This window comes from Antechinus flavipes, chromosome 3, assembly GCF_016432865.1.
Source record: "Antechinus flavipes isolate AdamAnt ecotype Samford, QLD, Australia chromosome 3, AdamAnt_v2, whole genome shotgun sequence".
Taxonomy (NCBI): Eukaryota; Metazoa; Chordata; class Mammalia; order Dasyuromorphia; family Dasyuridae; genus Antechinus; species Antechinus flavipes.
The window spans coordinates 107,658,099-107,675,702 of record NC_067400.1 but is presented as its reverse complement, the minus strand read 5'-3'; positions in this window follow the sequence as shown (position 1 = coordinate 107,675,702).

The window sequence follows — 17,604 nt, the reverse complement described above, 5'->3', positions numbered from 1 at the left end:
GTAATTGTAGAAATATGTATAGAAGAATTGCACATGTTTAATATATACATTGGATTATTTGCCGTGTAGGGGACAGAGTGAAGGGGAAGGGAGGAAGAAATAAGTTTGGAACACAAGGTTTTGCAAGAGGTGATTGTTAAAAATTATCTATGCATATGTTTTGAAAGTAAAAAAAAAAGTAAAAAAGAATATCATGTGATCTGATGGTTTTTCCAACTTTCTTCAGTTTGTCTGAATTTTGTAGCAAGAAGTTCATGATCTGATCCACTGTCAGCTCCAGGTCTTGTTCTAACTGATTGTATAGAGCTACATCACTTTTGGCTGCAAAATATTTAATCAATCTGATTTCAATATTGACCATCTGAGGATGTAGAGTCACCTGAAAAAGAGTCTTTATTATGACCATTGAATTATGTTTACAAAACTATTAGTTTTACTATTTACTATTTACTATTACTATTAGTAGATTCTACACTTAGAGAAATAGTGCCTGCAAAGAAGCAAAGATGAGAAATCATATATTGCCTAAATGTACTTTTTTAGTCTTATCTGAAAATGGGGCTTTTGAGATTTTTCCTGTCACTATTATCAAGATATGAAACCTGGAGAAGATAGTACTCTTTAATGCAACATCACCAATATGTATCAGATATCTTTTCCCTCTGACAACCTTTGCAACAACTCATGTCATTCCCTGAACCCCTTGAAAATGTGACCTAACAATAGGAGTATCTTTGTGAGGACTTGACAGCTGATTCTGAACCTAGACAATAAGAGATATCCCTAACTTTTTCTGGCAGTTCCACTGAACCATGAACTGAATATTGCAAGTGTCACCTTAAACGCAGTCATACTCTATAGCTTAAGGGAAAATGAGCATATATATCATTTGCACACATGGATACTTTCCTATAAGCGATGACCAATCAAAAGAGCAAACAGGCAGTTAGAAAGGAAATAGTGAAGAATCCCCGAGTACTGCAGCCATACTGCTCTGTTGCCCACTTGAACCTTATTTAGTTGGGTCCCTTTTTTCCCCTTATTTATCTATGAGTGTCCTAAAAGATTACTTTCAGAATTTATTTGCAAATGACATCATTGCTTTCCCTATTAAAATACACTATCTAGAGCCAAATTCCACATAAATAGAAAAAAGGAGTCAATTCTAGGTACAGTTAGTCACATTTTCTTTCTTCTTACCTATCCATTTGTTGTGTTATTTTCCGTAATAAATATTCTCTGTTGAGGGTGTCTGGAGACAGCCTTAGTCTCTTTCCAAGTCTTGTCTCCTTTCCTGGGGCCTGGTTAGCTTTCTTAGAGGCCTATCTAGAGTTTAAGCTCCTGCCACCAGTCCTTTGTCTTCTCTGCTTCTGCCAGCTTCTTGAGGTCCTCCTGAATGTGCCTTGGTTTCTGTGGGGGAGGCAGGAGAACTGCCACCATTTCTCTGTCTTCCAGTTCTGATTCTGGCTGAGTTTGTCCGAGCTTATATCCTCTCTCATCATAGGTGTGAATTTTGTGGAACTATAGGAAGTACTAAGTACATGTACTGAACTAGAGAACTGTTAAGCACCAGGCTAAATTAGGTAACTATTGTCTCTATCAATTCCACTGACATAGCACCTTGTTTCAACTTTTGGCCCAAAACAATTTTCTGTCTTACATTGACAAAGATATTATCTTTATGACTAATTGGTACCACATCATACTGCCAAAATTAATGTGCACTTCAAAAACATCATTCCTACCATCTTTAAAAACCTTCTGCTTGTCCCAATAAATTATCTATTGGAATTCCTTATTTTGAAATTTAAAGTTATTCACTAATACTTTCCATCTAGTTTTTCAACAGATAATGATCTGCTTTTCCAGAAAAGATCTTGAATTTTCATACCATTGTTCCATTAGTCAGATTTTTATATGGGCAATTCTTTTCATTCTCACTCCTGATCCCAATTTCAGCATTTTACTTTTAAAATTAAATTAAATTAATTTATTTTGAATACACAATTATGAATTATGTTGGGAGAGAAAAATTAGAACAAGAGATTAAAAAAAAAACACAGGAGAGAAAAAAAATCTCCATAATTCTTTTTCTGGATACAGATGGAATTTTTTATCCAAAGTTTATTAGGATTGGCTTGGATCACTGAACTACTGAGAAGAACTAAGTCTTTCGTAACTGATCATTGTATATACATGCTGTAGCTGTGTACAGTGTATTCCTAGTTCTGCTTATTTCACTCAGCATCACTTTTTTGTAGAACAATAATATTCCAATATCTTAAGATAACACAACTTATTCAGCCATTCTCCAACTGATGGACATCCTCTTACTTTCCACTTGCTACATTTTTGCACATACAAGTTCCTTTCCCTACTTTAATACTTCTTTGGGATATAATCCCAGTAGAAACACTCCTGAATCAAAGAGTATGCACAGTTTGATAACTTTTTGAGCATTGCTCTCCAGAATGACTGGATCTGTTCACAGTTGCACCAGCAATGTATCAGTGACTCAGTTTTTCCACATCCTTTCCAGCATTCATTATTATTATTATTATTTTTTTGGTCATCTTAGTCAATCTGAGGAGTGTAGCACCACTCTATTAATTAGCTAGTACCAAATGCTTTTGATGACTACTGATTCATAATATAGTTTTAGGTTTGGTACTGCTAAGTTACCATATTTTGTATTTTTCTCCATTAATTCCCTTGATATTCATGACCTTTTGTTCTTCCAGATGAATTTTGTTAATTTTGTTTTAGTTATATAAAATAATTTTTGGCAGTTTGATTGGCATGGCACTAAACAAGTAGACTAATTTAGACAGAATTGTCATTTTCTATTAACTTGATCTACTCCATTGCTAATTGTTATTTTTCCAATTGTTTAGATCTGACTTTAATTTGTATGAGAAGTGTTTTGTAATTGTGTTCATATCATTCTTGAGTGTGTCTTTGCAGGTAGACCCCCCGATATTTTATTTTGTCTACAATCATTTTAAAAGGAATTTTTCTTTCTATCACTTACTGATAACTTTGTCAGAAATATATAGAAATGCTGATAATTTGTGTGGATTTATTTTGTATCCTGCAACTTTGCTAAAGCTGTCAATTATTCCAGAGGTTTGGGAATAAATTTCTAGGATTCTATATCATCATATTATCTACAAAAAAATGATAGTTTTATCTTCTCATTGTCTATTCTAATTCCTTTTATTTTTCTTATTGCTAAAGTCGATATCTCTAGTACAATATTGAATAACAATGGTAATAATGGGAATTCTTCAGAACTCTTATCACTCTTTGGGATTTCCTCTATAGACATTTTGTCTCTGAGTTGGTGTTTTGGTCTTCCCTGTTACTATAGTAGTGTTCTATGGTATGAGTTATTTTCTCTATCTTGCTCATTTTCTTTCTCTTTCTTTTTGTATTTTTTTTCTCTCTTTATTTTTAAAACTTTTATGGTTTAGTTCTGCTGCTCTGTTCCAAGCTTCCTGTGCAGCTCTGAGCCTTGACTTTGAGCATAGGTGCATCTTGTTTTAATGTTTTGCTCACAGTTTTATTTGTGATTTCCAGGGAATAGCTTGGTTTCCCAGATTTTGCCTGCTTAGCTGGTACTAGAAGCTGTCCCACTGGTCTGCTACACTACTGAGCCAGGACTGAGAATCTTGGTTGCTGATTTACTATGATTAAAATCCTCTCACTGGCTTTCCTAGACTGTGTGAGCTGGAATGAATATTCCTTTTCCCCCAGTGAGACCGACCTTTCTCGAGGTCTTTCTAATCTACTTTAATGTGGAGAGTGATTTCATTCTATGTTTATTTTTCTTTTCTTTAATCTTCATCACCCAACTTAATGCCTTACAGATAATAGAAACTTACAATAAAATGAAGATTTCAATTTTCTGAATGTCCAAATTTTTTTTAAAAAGTGCTTTCTGTACTCGAGATGCTTACCTTTTTCTTGGGAAAATAAAACAGGTTAACAGATAAGTAAATACAGATGGATGAGAGGTCCTCAGCAATTAGAAAAATAAAGAAAACCTTTCTATAAAAAGTAGCAGCATGTAGGTTGAACCTTGAAGGAACTAAAGAATTTGAAGAGGTAAAAGCAAGGACACAGTTAATTCCATGCTATTAACTTTAGTACCTTTGCCTTTTCACTCTGTTAAAATGTATAGTTTACTTTCAGAGGCAATGACCAAGCTGCATTTGCATTAAGTTTTCCATCTTTTGTTTCTGTATTCCATTGCTGCTTTTTTCTTTTGTTTTAATTGTGATCAAACTGTGAAAAGCCTATGGCATGGAATCTGAAAACTAGAATTATAACTCAATTATGCAATGTTCTACTTAAGAAACATTTATTATCAAGACCCTAGTATCAACAGTACCTATGTTGGCAGGAGGTCTTAGTGAGAGTGCTTATACAGTGGATAGCAGGTATAATGAAAACATCCCTTTCTCTTTTTATTAAATTCTTGAAAAGAATAAATATTATAGATAATTATTTTTGAACAAGTATTACAGATCTTATCAAGCCAAATCAGGATTTCCAGCCACTTTGAGAGAATATATTTTTATTCCAAAGCTTTTATTACTTAGGAAAAATTATTTTTGAGTTTCTTTTAAAGACTTTCAAGATACTGCAACAGCCCTTCTAAAATCATTTTATAATCATTAGGTATGCTTCCTTTCTTTATTATTTTTTTCTTTCCTCTTTTTTCAGTTTTTTTAAAGATCATTTTCTACTCCTTACTTTTTTTCTCTATCTTCTGCAGTCTTAGTATAGAACTTAAAGTTGTGAGACTCTTCAATAAAAGGTTGTTTAGTGGAATTGAGAAGAGGAAAACAGTGGAACTGAGGCTGGACCCAGAGGCAGCTTTATAATATTTTATCATATCAGGAATAATGATGATTATTATAAATTCACATGTGCTACTTCACTGATAATGTCAAATAAGGCAAAATATGAATTGTTGTATAGTCAAATCACTGTAAGTCAAAGACTACCCTTATCTCCCCCTCTTCCATATAAATCATGAGATTGTTGAAACCCCCTATGTGAAAGATTACCTGGAATTTTATAGCTATGGATTGTAATGTTCTATTTCAGTTTCTTTGAGGGTCTCAGGAAGCAGCCTTCATTTCAGTTAAGTAATCACCACAAGTGCAGGCAGGTGTTAAAGTCCAGATTCTTTATTATCTCCTTCCTGGGGCTGGGCAGCTTTCTGGAGAGCCTTTCAGTCTGGTCTTGGTCTTAGTGGAGGAAGTGCAGGAGGCTAGGCCAGCCACCAGAAAGATCAAAGATTGAATTGAATTTCTCCCCTTGCTTCTGAGAGCCAGTCCTTTTCCTTCTCTCTGAATCTCTGAATCTACCTGGCTGAGGCTTCTAGCTTATAAGTTCCACACTGAGTACAAACCAATCATTATATCACTAGGAAACCATTATTTGTTGTAGGATTAAATCAATGCTAAACTAGATTTAACCATTGTCTCATCAGTTCCACTTAGCACCTTGTTTCAAGTTCTGGCCCATAACATCTCCTTGTAGGATTAAATCAATTATATTGATATCTAATGATAGATAACTATTAAGTTATCTAATGATACCCTTTCTGTAAGTCTAATGGATATGGACAAATATTGGGCAAAAAAAAAAGATAAGAGAAAAAATATATATGTTTATATATGTAAGATCCCCTGTGGTCTTCAAAGATAGAGTGTTCAGACTTGACTAATATCTTCCATTATTATGTCTGTACAGTTTCTTTCCATTCCAGTAATTAAAGCCTTTATCATCCTATAGTGGAACTCTGACATTAACCTTCTAACTGTTCTGAATACTTGCACTTTCTTCCTTCTGTTCTGTAAAATGACACTAAATAAAGTGATGTCTTTTTGAAAACACCATTTTTCCTTGTTCTGACATCTTTAATAATTCTTCATTTCCTACAAGTCCATAACCTTAGCTTATCATTATTTTTCCCTCACATAATTTCTTGAGAGTATCTTTGTTCAATATTTTAAAATCTTAAAAAAGGCTTTGGTTATTTAATAGACTACACAAACTTTGCCTTTAATTTATTTCTTCTTTTAATTTTGTGTTATTATAAGCAGAGAGGGTTAATAGGTGTGAATACTGTGCTACTTTGCCCCCCTCCCCCATACACACATAAAAGCTATGAAATTCCTAGATTTAGAAACTCTTTTATAATTCCTATTCAGTAGACCTTTATCAAATTTACCTTCAGCCATCTTATGAGCTGTTGTGAGGAAAGATTAAAATTCTATAGTGATAGTCATGTCTACTCTCATGGGTTTAATTATCATTTTAATATACATTATTTTAAAATGTATCTTTTACTCAGATTTCCACTGGCATCCCAAATTTATTTATTTATTTATGACTCAGACTTGTGATTTTGGATCTTTCATTTCCTTCACTCTCTCTATATAATGCTACCAAATCTCATTTATTCCACCACTACAATATCTTTCATTTCTATATCTCTGTTCCTTAACTTGATCACCATCCTACTTTCATGATCCTATCACTTTTTACCTCAGAAATCTCCAAATTGGCCCACACTTCTCCAATTTCTATTTCCTTCAATCCATTCTTCATGTTTTTCAGATTAATTTTTTTAGAGTATGTCTGACAATTTCACTCTCAGATTAAATATAGTCAGCCAATTTATACTAAATTTAAGATATTCATGAGCATATATGTATGCTTATATTTATGTACACACATATATAGTGGGTAAGGGAGAGATATAACAAAACCAATTCCTGCATATGATTCCTTTACCAAAGAGACTCACCACAAAGATTTTCTCCTGCCTCTAGTTAACTAATTTTCTTCTAATTGTTAAGTGCATAGGTTTAATTTGTGCAGAATTTTTTTCTCTCTCAGAAAAGAATAAGCATTTATACAATATCTTCTATGTGAAAGGCACTGTAAGATCTTTACAAATATTAGTTCATTTAATCCTCACAATATCACCATTTTGCAGTTGAATAAACTGAGGCAAAAATAGATTAAATGAGTTGTTCAAAGTCACACAACCAAGTGTCTGAAGTTGGGTTTAAAACTCCAGGCTCAATGGGCTATCTCCTTTGCCTGACTACTTCAGAAAACTAGTTCTGAAATACCCAGTCATCCTTCATTTTTTTTTTTCATCCAAGTCACCCCCTTTACAATTTCCCAGCCAATAACCTCACTGCTCATACCAGACTCAATGCTCTATAGGAAATTTCTTGACTTTCCCAACTCTTTCCTTGATTGATAAATTCCCTCTCATGAAAAACTGTCAGGAAAACTCTAGTTATGCTTCATTTTGATTTCCTTTTCTCTAATCATTTTCTGCACAACTTCTGAGCCAAATGATATAAATGCTTATTACCCTTCTTACCCATCTTCATTTCTAGAATCATAGACCATTATGATTAAGTCAATTCTGCCATTGCTCTTGGATGAGGTCCAATTTGTTCCTCTGTGTGCTCACTGTCTGAAACTTTTTGAACCAAAGAACCCTCCATAGCTGATGACTCTCATAGGTCTGTTCAGAATATATGATCCTTGAGAGAGGGAATGACTTTTATTTTTGTACTGTATTTCTAGTATTTAGAGCAGTGCATGATCCAAAATCAATGCTTAATAAAATATTTTTCTTTCATTTAATTTTACATAATATCTTTCATGATATGAGTCTTTCTATTCCGTTTTTGGACATGAAGTTTTCCACATCTATATAAGTTGCCCTTTTTGAAAAAGTGTAAGTTTTATTTTAAGAAGTAACAAAATGATAGTCTGGATGAATACTTTAAATGTACAAAATGACTTCTAACTTTCAAAAACTTGATGAAGACATCGTGTTTTAGCCATTAATTGCTTTAATTAGGTTTTCTATTCTCAGAATTTCAGCATACTTAGAGTTTGGCATTGCCTACATATCACTTACTCCATAAAGGAAATCATATTCAACAACTGTCACTTAAATAACATATAATAAAGAAGATCTTCAGATGTGAGCTCATCTGTCAGGTTCCCTACTGTTCATGGCTGCTAAACCTTAGCATAATTAATAAAAATGTCTGGCATTGTTTCTCTTCTCAATCATATGTTCCCTTACCAACCATGATGAGTATTTAAATGTCCTTAAGAATTAGTATAATATAATCATCCAAAAATTAAAAATGTACCTTTTCCACTAAATGAAGCAAACCTGGAATAAATTAAGGTCAGAACTAATCTTTTCCCATGGTGACAAAGTATGTAATAATAATTATCATAAAAATAGACTGGATTTTTTTTCCCAGAAGAATTTCTGCTTTACCCCTTCACACCATCCCTGTAACAAATAACATATTTAAAGAAAATTAAAAGAAACAGAGGAAGAAAGGGATAAGAATCAGGAAAAAAATCAATACAGTGAAAAAGTCTACGAATAAATAAAATGTAGTGACATCTTTGGATCCCTTAACCCCACACAGGAGTGGAATAGGTTTGTCTTCTTTTAATTTTTGTTTAGGAGGCTATTATTTTTCTTCTTAGTTTGCAGCATTCATTTTTGCTTTTTTTCTTTCAATTTCCTTGTAGTCATTTTGCATATTATTTTCTACACTCTCAGTACTTAAATTACATAAGATGGTTTAAATCTTTCTATATTTTTCTCTTTTCATCACATTCCTCTTATCTTATAATATATTCTATTGCATACATATACTGTATTGAAAAAACCCAACAAAAATTCATTCATCAGTTGATGGGGAATTTTTTCTAATTCTTTGCTATCACCAAAAGGTCTACCATAAATAATTTTATATATATGGGGTTTTTCTTCTAATCAATGATATAAATTCAATAGGAGAACCTCTGCATTAAAGGGTAAAGACATTTTAATAACTGTTTGTGTGATTTTGAATTTCTTTCTAAAGTATTGATCCACAATTCTACCAACAATGCCCCAGTGTGCCTCCTTCTCTTTGTCATCTTTACGATCTTGTTAGGTATAAAAATTGTTTTGATTTGCATTTTTCTTATTATTAGTATGTGTGTGTGTGTGTGTGTGTGTGTGTGTGTGTGTGTGTATGTGTGTGTGTGTGTGTGAGAGAGAGAGAGAGAGAGAGAGAGAGACAGACAGACAGAGATGGAGAGACAGAGAGAGTATGTTTGTGTTTACTTGTTCTGAATTTGGTGGCTATCTATGATTCTTAAATTGTCTCTATGTACCTTTTCTTTGAGATAATTACTTTTTTCTTTCATAGACAGCAAAATGTTTGATGTTAATATATTTTGCTTTTCTTTTCAAATTGTCTTTCAATTTTGTTCATTTGTGTTCTTCATCAGTAGTTCTCTCTTTGTTTCCTTTGATGAGACTCATCACTCTGGACATAAGTTTTTCAATTTGTCATCTATTTTTTTTCCTGCAGGCCATGAATTCTGCTTCATAGTTTTCTTTTTCCTTTTGCATCTTTTGGCAGCATTTTGCTGTAGTTATACACTCACTTGAGAATCCGCAGGAGACACTGCTTCTTCAGGTGTTGATTCATTTTCTTTTGTCTTGAAATATTTATTCAGTTATTTAGGACTCATTTAGTCTAGAGGTGATGTTGGCTTTTCATTATTAATATCTTTCTTATTGGGTTTTCCAGATGTGTTCAAGATTTTTAACTTAGTTATCTTTCTTCTGGGATCTTTGATAATTTTAGTTTAGTTTAGTCTGTTTGCTTGTTTACATTGTTTATATTCCCTTTCTGATTTCTCCCTATCTAGTGGCAGATCCTCTCTGGGCTAAAGATCAAAGCTCTTTCAGCTTCTTCCTAAATGGGGGAATTCACTTTTGTCTTGCCTCAAGCTTTACTCCAAGTGACTTAATAGAGGGAGGGGGACGGAAGAATTTACCTAACCTGGTTATCAAAACACTTTCCTTTAGGTCTGGTGGAGCCTTCCTTTCACTTCAAAGGATTCATTATTGACATCAATAAAGATCTAAATATAAGTGGAAAAAAAACCCAACTTTGTTCATTCAAAATTACCTTTTTTTTTCTTTCTCCTCTTCCTCTTTTTCTTTCTTCTCTTCTTCCTCCTATTTTTTCTTCTTCCTTAGAAATTTCTTAGGATTTCAGCAAAAAATTGAATAAGTAACATTTTATTTAATGCATATGTATAGATGTTATTTAATATACATATTTTTTCATTGTGTTTTATCAGCAGAAAACTTTTCAAAAATACTTTTTCTTTGTTTTGATGTGTTTGTTTTCTGGTTTTAATTTGAATTAGTCTTACCAAAGATTATAGATCTTAGTTTGCCTCGGGTAATCTAGGTTTAGCCATAATATCCCCGAGGCAAACTAAGATACTTGCTGATATTATGGCTAAACCTAGATTACCCGAGGCAAACTAAGATCTATAGTTTTATAAAAATGAGATTGTTAATCTACTACAGCACTAAATCAACGCTCTAAAACAATGTAAATTTGATTATCTTTTATCCTTAACCATTAGATCTACAATCCCTTGATAATACTTGGATATTTTGTTCTTCAGGTCATGCTTGATGAGCTATTATTGAAGATCTATTATTGCAGTATTGGCAATAAAACCAGAAATATGGTCATCTAATCTTTGCTGAAAGACTACTACTTTTTAAATCTTAAAATGCTATATAAATTCTAGCTATAATAATAATTATTATTATCATTGCCATCATTATTATCATCATAATAACTTATTGGAGAATGTTTGAATCATGACTAGTCATACTTTCAATACATGGGATTTGAACTTTAAAAGTAAAAGCAGTATAGATGTTGAGTTGAGATGACCAGAGAAAGGTAGGTTAGCTACAAAAAGGCTACAATTATGGGAAAGTAGTTCCATCATATGATAGGATTGTTACGAGAAGAACAAATGGCCACTGAGTTCTTCAATTAGGTAAGGGGCAACAGAAATGGAAACTAGAAAAATTGTAGTTGAAGGTGGCAGACTGATGGAGGATTTTTTAAAGTATTCTATTGCTAATTCTTAGGGAAAAGGAAGAACAATGCCGAGTTCAAGAATAAAGCCTTCTGATGAAATTTGAGAGTTTCTAGACAACATTAAATTTATAAATAACTAGTAGAAGTCTGGGAGCAAGTTGGATCTACTCCCAAGGACCTGCTTCCTCAAGAAGGGAAAAGCTATGATGGGGAGGAACAAATATATTTTCTACTTAACTAGTATTATGGATGGTATAAATTGTGAAAATCTCATAGAATGATAAAAAAAGTATCTAACTAAAGAAGAGTGAATTATTTCCCCCTTTTAGAGTGGGTGTAGAAAATTCAGATAGTATTTTAGAACATTGAATAAATTTCTAGGAAGACGTGTATAACTGAAAGGAGGGTTTGCTTAACTTTCTAATGTTTGCATGTGCTTTACCCTACCATAGAGATCACAATCACAGGGTAGTTCTAAAAGTCTAAAAGACTGTAAAAATACTTATGAGAAGTGTGATTGACTTTGGACTTTGTTCCCTTACTAATAACCTGAGAGCTTCTTACTTTCCCCAGGAGATTTCAATCATAGGATAATAGTCTGATTGAGGTCCTTGAGGAGATTAAACTGCACTAAAAGAAGAAAATTTTAAAAAAATTATTTATGGGATCAAGTATAAGTTTTTTGAGATTTGTGTTTTCTATCCAGTATAATAAAAAGGACATAGTATTATTAGTTTGAGTGCTTACACAAGAGCTGCAAATATTTCCCCCTTATTATATACTCTTTTGAAAAGTCAAATAGTGTTGTCACCAATAGCATTATATATGGAATGAGTCAGAGAGACTATTGATACTTCCTGACAATTGAACCTACTTCTCATACATATACTCAGATGTTAAATTCCTGGCCATAGGTTACTATGTACATGCATATACACATACACAAATGTATGTGTGTCTAGCAATAATTAAACAATAATTAAATTGGGATTCTGTAGATTTTTCGGAGAACTCTAACCAAGATTTGTAATAATTATGTTTTATGAAGGGGATATATCTTCTGAGTTGAAAATAACTTGGAAACATTAGAACATGTCATTTACAAGTAGCTTTGTACATACACATATCTTTATCTATATGCATAAGATTTTAGGTTCTGCATCAGAGTTTCTGATTAGTTTTTTTCCTTATTACTTTCTAATTTATCACTTTGAATTATTGAATGACAATAATGTTATAACAGGGAAATTTTAGTTCCATGTAGATTTACTCAATTTTCTATCTAACTATATTCATATTGCCCCCCCCCCCCCCCCGTGGAAATGGCTAATTCTTAATTAATAAAAATGATCAGGACATTTTAATATATTGATGTGAATAAGCCTAAAATTAATGCATACTTAATATGAGATATCATCCCCCCCAACCTTTACCATTATACTTTCTGTTTAACTGTAAGATATAATTATCTTTCTTTACCACAATCTGAATATAAAATAATTTTTTCCTATTACAGATTATATTGCCACTTTCTCCATTTTGTTGATCAAAGAAGCCATTACCTTCAATTTGATAGAATATTATCAATTGTAGAATTAATTTTTATCCAAAATTCAAAGTTCCTGAAAAAGCAATGCACTTATTTTGTGCTCATGTGAAATCATCTGTGGCCAAGGGATGACCCTTTCTCTCATGATGGAATTTCCTGAACTAAAATATAAACTTTCAGAAGACTTTTGCATTTTGGGTCAGGGGATACTGATAGAAGATGCAATTTTTTTTTCTCTCCTCAAACAAGCAACACCAGCAACATCAGAGCTTGCAATTAGTGCATTTAAGATTTGTAAAGCACTTTACAAACATACATGCTTTCATTTGATCCTCAGAACTCTGTGACTTAGGTAAAATTCTATTTTACATTTGGGCTAAATGACTTACCTAGAGTCACATAACTAGTAAGTCAGGAAACTAAATTTGAAATTTTTTGACATTAATCCAATGCTCCACTTTCATTGTTTTTTAATTTAATTTATTTTATTCTGAATTTAAGAACTAAAAGAAGCATTTCTATAAAGTAGTAGAAAAGAAAAGAAAAGGATTTACCACAGAACTGCAAATCAATTATGTACAGCTTGATATTCTTTTTAAATATATAATAAAGTTATCATGTAATTTTTTCTTTTTTTCTTCCCTCTTCTATTTTTCCATCTGCCCTACAGATAACTACCATAAGACACAAATATGGATAAATATGTAAAATCATTGTATACATATTTCTGCATATCAGTTTTTCTTTAGATGTAGAAAGTGTCTCCTTTCATAGGTCCTTTGTAGTTAATTTGGGTATTTATAATGGTCACATGACTTGGTCATTCAAAGTTATTCTTAAAACAATATGCTGCTGCTGTATTCAATGTTCCCTTGATTTTGATAATTTCATTTTTCATTATTTTGTGCAAATTGATCCACATATTTTTAAATCATTAAGTTCATTATTTTTTGTAACACAGTAGTATTCCACAACTTCTTCAGACATTCTCCAATTGATGGGTATCCTTACAATGTTCACTTTCTTGCCAATACAAATATAGCTTTTATAAATACTTTAGAATTTAAAAAAAAAGAGGAAGAGGGGGAGATAGAGGATAAGAAAGAAGAAGTAAAAAGGAGAGAAAAAGGAAGGGGAAAAGTAGGGAGAATATCTAAGATTATTTTCAGCATTAAACCTGTGATCCTGTGATCTAATTAGATCTTCAAGATAGCTAATTCTTTTTGCTAAAAGATATAACTGTTATTCAAATTTTATAGACAAATAAACTGAGGTTCTGAGAGCATAATTGCTTTGTTCAAGGCCTCATAATTCAAACAGCCAGTAAGATAGTAAACTAGAGTTCCATCTACCTCTCCAATAAAAGGCAATTTTTCTTCCACATTACATATTTTGTTTTTCTATATTCTGTTAGCCCTATGAGAGAAATTTTCTGTTTTCTGATTACAGGCCCATTAAGAGTTTTTTAAGGCGAGGAAGACTTCCATCAGGGTGAAATGAATGTCCACAGAGAGTGTAGAAAGGGATGTTTATCAGATCTCTCCCTGTCAGATATTTTCTGTGTTGAGATGCAAAAATGCATATAAATATGGGTATCATTGCTACAAAGTTCACATCTTTCATATGGATTCCAACCCTCTCCTACCATTATCTTTACCTGAATGACAGATCAGGGTTCTATATACAGTAATAACTTTCTGCTCATTTTTTACCAAACCTTGATTTTATGTGTCAGTACTATTTAATAGTGCATAACAGAGCCTTATACACTAAATGTAGACTCTATGATTTTAAATTGATTGATAGTATAACAGTGCCAAACATTTTACAAAGTGGATAAAATATACAGAGGTCACTCTAATTAACAGTAAAGTGTAGTTTTATGTTTAACACTCTATTAGTACTGACCTAAAAGAATATGTGAAAAGCAACTCTTCAACCAACCCATGAATTGGGAAAATCTTTTTTTTTTTTTTTTCCTAATCTGGAACTTGCCAGATAATTCAGATTAATAGCTCAGACTCTAGAAGAAGACATTGTGGGTTATTTTAATGTTGACATAGGTCAAAGAAGCATCTCCTTGAATTCTACTTTAAAGAAGCTATTTAAAAATTTGACTAGTATTAAACCAGGTTTTAGTGGGAAAAAAAAAATTAATCTAAAGCAGCTTAGATTCAGAACCCATGGATTCCTTTCCTATATTTCTCATGAGATACTTCACAATACATTTGTCATCTTTATTTTCCTACACCTTGTTTATCCATATCTGATGATGTCTCAATCCACTGAACATTATCCCATGGAGTCTTTGGGGGATAATTTATCATTTTTATCTTTCCACAATATTCTAATGATCACTCAGTACCATTCCATTCTTTCATTTTCAGTTCTCAATGTATAAGAAGTTTGGGCAACAGACAACAATTTGTATAAATGTTTACTATTGAAATATTAAAAATATGGATGTATACTGATAAGTGCTGCTATCTTATGACAGTAATAACTTTTCATTTTGTTTTTTTCTTCAACATCTTGTCTTATTCCCATGTATCCTAACTCTCTTCAGTTGCTTTGATTGAACACAGCATTTATGTAAATTTCTGTACTTCTCCATTGTGGCAATTCAGCAGAATAGCTGACCGCAACCCACTATAAATACTGTTTTCAATCACCGTTGAAGAAAACAGCTCCTTAGTTCTGAGCACAAAAAAAGAGTTGAGGTTATTTGAGGCTTTTAAATCTTCTGAGTTCTCCAGCAGGCAGATTCTAATTTAAATGGTGGTACTACCACTCTAGCTGATATATGGTGTTACTCTTAGAGACCCAATTAAACTTGTTAGAAAAGAGGTCACATCATAAGTCATGGAAATTAAGCATTTATTACATTGAACTAGAAATCTTTTATCTTGCTCCTCCATTTATACAATTATCAAAGTTTTAGTTTTCTTGGTCCTCAAAATATGAGTATCATTAGCTTAGCAAAAAATATGTATGAAATAAACATTAGCTGTGGCATTTCTAATGAAAAATGTATTAGCCGGTGCTAATATAAGCAAATATGCAGAAGTTAAAACTATCTGGGTAAGCATGATCAGCTACAGTAGAGGATAATCATTTATATCAGCCCCAGCAATAGAAAATCAATGTCCTTGATGACTAGGAACTATTCTAGTATAGATTAGGAAAAGAAGGATTCTTATGTTTAGGAAAAAATGTTAATAAACAGGAGCATGACTAAAGGAAGTTCTCATAAAATTATTTTATAAGTATTGATTAAAAAACTGAAAAGTTTCTTTAGGAAAAGAAAAGATGAAGGTAGATATGATAGTAGTTCTAATATATTTGAAAGGCCTTCACCTTTCACAAGATTGAATACTTATGTGCCTCTGGGCTTGAAGGGTAGAACTAAGACCAATGATTGGTAGTATAAGAAAAGAGAATTTCAGCTTAATGCATGAACAAACATGGTAACGATTTGTGGTTTGTTGTTGTTCAGCCATTTCAGGTAGTCTGACTCTTTATGACCCCAATTGGGATTTTCTTGAAAAAGATACTGGAGTGACTTGCCATTTTTAATTTTTTTACTCATTTTACAAGTGAGGAATTTGAGGTAAACAATGTTAAATTTCCCACCCAGCTTTATACAGATAATAAATGTCTAAGGCTGGATCTAAACTCGAGGCAATTGAGATTAAGTGACTTGCCCAGGGTCACACAGCTAGAAAGTTTTAACTTCCTGACTTCAGGGCTGGGACTTTATCCACTGCACTACCTAACTGCCTCTGAACTCAAGTCTTTCTGAGCCCAATTCTATTGGGACTCATCCAACTATGGAATAGAGTAATTTGATTTATCTCTATCACTAATGAAGTTCAAGCAAAGACCACTTATTATATATGTTCTAATGAGGGAAGAAAACATACAACAGAAACCTCAAAAGAGACAGAAGGAGGTACCTGGTATAAGGACATAGTTTTAAAGTTCAAAAGTGAAAAACAAAACCTGGAGAGGAACGAAGGTGGGTCTGAGAACCTCCACAAAATGAAGGTTCCAGAAAGAATTCACAAATGTGGGAATAGAGGCTGGATATCATATAAGAATATTCAAGTTGATAAATAGGCATGGGAGCAGGCTTCATAAAAAATTGTTCCATGTTAAGAAGGAAACAATGATTTCTTAAGTGAATATCATGTGCCAGACACTATGCTAAGCACAGCAGTACTAAGTATTATTTCATTTGAGTATCCCAACAACTTTTATGGGTGGGTACAATTATTATCCCTATTTTACATTTGAAGAACTGAGGCAGACAAAAATAAAGTGACTTGGCCAGAATCATACAGTTAATAAGTTTCTCTTAAGTTCTTCCATCCTTTGGATCCAGAGTTCTAATCATTTCAAGACCTAGCTGCCTCAGCAATGTTTCGCTGTTTCAGGAGCAAGAGTCCTGAGATACTAATGAAAGTTTAAGGATGAGACAGAAAGGTTTTAAAATACTGAAAACCAGGAATTGTGCCTCCTTAGTAATAGAATATTTTATTTTTGGCTGTTGACATGAATTTTCTTTTACTTGGGAGCTCTTATTCTGGTTATCATACTTCCAGGATTTCCAAGTGGTGTTTCGTTGAAGTCATGCCTATTCTATTTCTATAGCAGTTTTGCTTTCTAGATCTAAAAATATCTGGGTGGCTTTCTGCTTTTTTTGAAATAGAATGCCTAGATTCTTTCTTTTGGTCATAGATTTCATGTAGTTCAATGATTCTTAAATGATCTCTTCTAAAATGAACTGTTTTCCAGTTCAGTTGCTTTTGCTTGAATGTGTCATACATTTTCTCCTATTTTTCCAACATTTTGATTTTATTTTAATATTTCTTGGTATCTCATGGAATGATTAACTTCTATTTGGCCCATTCTAATTTTCAAAGGGTTTGTAGCTTGCATAAGGTTTTGTACTTCTTGTGTCAAACTGTCAAATCTCCTTCCATTTTTTTCTTCACTTCTTTTGTTTCAGTTTCTTCCCTCCACTATTTTCATTTCTTGTAATTTTAAAAGTCATGATTTAAATCTTAA